Source organism: Ciona intestinalis, unplaced genomic scaffold (assembly GCF_000224145.3).
Source record: "Ciona intestinalis unplaced genomic scaffold, KH HT000862.1, whole genome shotgun sequence".
NCBI classification, from domain to species: Eukaryota; Metazoa; Chordata; class Ascidiacea; order Phlebobranchia; family Cionidae; genus Ciona; species Ciona intestinalis.
In genome coordinates, this window is record NW_004191183.1 from 1 (window position 1) to 3,908 (window position 3,908).

The window sequence follows — 3,908 nt, forward strand, 5'->3', positions numbered from 1 at the left end:
GTTTTGATTTTCAATTTCTGTTCTGTTTATCATATAGTTGCTAGCTGGTTTAAAAAGATTTGTTTTTTTTCAGTATGTTCGTTTAAATTTTTCAAGTCCCACATTTTGTTTTGAAGTTTGTTTTTCTAAACATTCTGTTTTTTCAAGTATTTAAAAGAATGTTTTTAATCATTACCTTGTTTTTAAATCTTTTTTTTTTTTAAGCAACAGAGTTTTCTATTTTTGTACACAGTTTCTTTCAATCGGTATAACTAAAAATCTAAGTACGAAATTTTCTAAATCTGTAAACTTACAGGGTTGAGCTGCCGATTGAGTTTCGCAAATCCTACGACGTATGGTTGGAGCGTGAGGTGTATTACTCGAACACTGATTGGGACCAACTGCTTACAATTCCATGCGTGCAGTAACTTTTACTGTGTTGTAAAGTGTTTAACGAAGAATTTTTACAAGAATTTATTAAACTGGTCGATACTGCTTAAATTGAAGTGTAAATTGAAGTATAGTAGGGTAGGGGAAGGGGACACCTTTAGCACAAAATATCCTAATATTCTGTTCGGGTTTTGAACAATTAACAACAGTTCATGGGAGTCGTGAGGACACGGTTTTATATTTTTTTGAAAGTGCTTTGTTTACACCCAAATTGGACAAGAAAACAGAATAAAAAGGTGTCCTATCTTCCCCAAAATTTTTACCCACAAAAACAAATATAAACCCACGTTATAGCCCACAACCGTTACATAAACACAAGGAATAAAATCTTTGTTTCAAATATCATCGTATGTGGTCGGGTGTATTACAGTGTTCGACGTAAGAATTGTTTAAACAGTATTTTATCTGTGTATCACAATAAATGAATCCAACTGTTTTGGTGTTTTTTTTTTGTCGCAGCCGTTCAGTCGAAGGAGATATATATTAGGGTGGGGGAAGATGGGACAACTTTTCATTTCATTTGGTACTAAACAAAACATTTATGCAACAGAATTTCTAAAGATCCCGCATACACACGACTTCCATAGATTATTGTTAATTGTTTAAAACACAATCAGAATATTGAGATATTGTGTGCTAAATGTGTCCCATCTTCCCCCACGCCACTATATATTAGTTGTAGAATAACTAATAAATTTAGCAAATCAGACCCTGGTCTGTTGCTCATAGTGTTGGACGATTCTTGTTAGGTAATACAGTAAGGAATGATAACGGTAACAGTTAAATATGATTCTCAACGAAAAGGTGAGTTCCTATAACGCGGCACCCCATTAGACCTTTAATTTATGCCACAGCTGACCTATTACACCTTGAGATATAGTTTAAGATATTTAGTTATTCTATTGTTTAGTGGTATTCTGCAATAAAGCGCATTATGACGTATCATAGCAACAGGGAGTGCATTATCACAAAGTTCATGACCCCAATTACTACATTGATATAATCAAATATTAAGGAAATGTCTATTTGTCAAGCGTTTAAAACTTTTGTAAAGCGTATAAGCCAGTAATTATTAGCGTAGTAAATTGTGACTGATTGTNTACTACGTATTCACACAAGTTGCAGGAATTCCGACGAAAATAATTATTGCTGTAATTTTCACAATCCGCTGTTACTATAAATAGATTCAGTGTTACCTGATGTAAAGTTACTGCTTACCATATCCTATGATGAAAATCGCGTAGTAGTGTTTAAAAGGGCAGCACTGGCCGCTGGAATTTGCGCGAGATCCAATTTAGCATGTTTACGTCGCAATCCGCAATGTTGCTGCAAGCAATTAACTAATCAGCTCCCAGCTTTCCACGTGTTCAACACGTTTCCGTTTTTGCTCATGTAAGTTCGGAGCATGGCTGGTTCTTTTGAGTTGCGACTTTTTAGAATAAGCATTAGCGTTAAGCAGTTGGAAGTTAATGTTGGTTTGCGAGGGCAAGTTTATGATGAAGGCTTATTTTAGCATGAACACGTTATATACGACCAATATTTTGTATTTATTTGTTGCATGGTATTAATGTTTACGTTTGAATTACAGCTGGCTAATTTAAGAATTATTTCGTAAAAGTTTGAATTTTTTTAATCTACGCTAAAGCAATACAGACCGAAGTCTTGTGTTCAAATCACATCAATGTTATCTCGCTCACGAATGAAGATGCCTTGAGTGACAGCCGCCGATGAAGCTTTGGAGTGGCAACGTTGAAAGTGAGTTTGTATCTTTATTATAGAACCGAGTAGTCCTACTTCATCCCCTTCATAATTTAATCGCATGTCTGTTTGTATTTTTAATATGTTAGTCCGGTATAAACGACGCTCGATATTGAACAAAATCTGTGTTATGTACTACGTTTACCAAGTATAGCGGGGTGGGGGGAGATGGGACACCTTTAGCACATAATATACAAATATTCTGGTCGTAGTTTAAACAACTAACAACGGTCTATGGGAGTCGAGAGCATACGGTTTTATAATTCTTTTTCCGCTCACCTGACTATACAAACAACGAAAAAAATAACAAATCTAACGGTTTATTATATTTCCACAGAAAAGAGACAAAGACGGAACGAAAAGCTTAAGAACGAAGATGGAGCCATAGCATACCCAGACTAAGATTTATTCTTAGTCGATGTAAATACTAACTTATGTGAGCTGTAGCATAAAAAGTCCCTTCTACCTATTGAATGCTTGTTTAAAATGAATGTTTATGGTATATGATGTGTGGCGTGAGGAAGTATATACAGAGATCAAAAGATTAATTAAATCCACCTTTGTACACGTTAGTAATGTAACGTGGTTGGGAATCTTGGGTTTTATTTCTCCATGTTTGTGTGTATGTGTGTGTAAACAACCTGCATAAGAACGGTGCGCGCAGGTCAGACTTCTCCAACTTTAACCCAAACTCCTGGTGTCACTTATCAGAAAGGCCTGAGTCGGCATCAGATAGATAGAAGTGACATCGCTATAACTAGGGATCGCTGATAGGAAGTTTAAGTTGGACAGAACCGGGACACTGCACCGGGCCGACACAACACGTGTCATTGCACCCAGGCCTATACAGCAGACCGTCCTGGTTTGCGAAAACCCTTACACGCCGGTTGGTTAAAAGTCCGGTCAGCGAAAGCTGGTGGGTTCCAACTGCAAAACAATTAGGCGCCAAACCTGCGACTAGGGTAGGGATCAAAAAATAATAAAATGTCAGCCCCCTATTAGGCCTAGAAAAATTAACCAATTAATTATTTTTAAATGTCAAGTTTTCAGGTGTCGGTTTATGTTGTCATTCCTTTTTTGAATCGACAACAAGCGCGAAAATTCGTCGGAAAATCGGACTTTCGCCCGTACAAAGTGGTTCCGAAAATCACTGCTTATCACTCTTGCTTTGAAGCGAAATTTAGACAGCTTTCCCAAATCCGTTCTTTTGCAGTTTCCCCTCTCCGTAAACAATTTAATTTACATGACGCTATGTATGCGGCGATATTGCGGCGCGAAATAATTATATATTTATTATTACTATTATGGCCCATAGAGAATGCATTTACTGTTGTGCTTGATATATAGGTTGGAGTGTTGGGGTGGTGGTTGGGGGTGGGATTGTTGTGTAAATTGCTGTATGTACAAACATTTACACATATACACGACACACGATTGGAACTGTAATTATGGTAAAAAATAAAGGTCTATAAAAATAGAATATACCTCTGTCTAGCATTTAGTTCTGATAACCTTTCGGGAATTAGGTTACGTCATTACAAATGTACATTGGGTTTTCGCCAATATTTTGCTTGGTTAATTCCCATTTAAATCATTAGTGACTACTTGGGGAATATTCGGTTCTATGAGGTTTGTCATATCGTCGGTTATGAAGCTTTTTTTCCGTGTCAAACGTTTTGCATACATGCTGTGCGTATTACTTCCCAATCATTGGCAATTTT

The 3,908-nt window shown here is 36.7% G+C and overlaps 1 long non-coding RNA gene across 1 annotated transcript; it reads left to right on the forward strand.

Annotated features, from left to right (window-relative positions):
- Window positions 1-2,011: 2,011 nt before the first annotated feature.
- LOC113475545 lies at window positions 2,012-2,857 on the forward strand. Its single transcript, XR_003397290.1, has 2 exons — window positions 2,012-2,184; window positions 2,525-2,857. It is a non-coding gene; the product is annotated as an uncharacterized LOC113475545 (long non-coding RNA).
- Window positions 2,858-3,908: the final 1,051 nt, after the last annotated feature.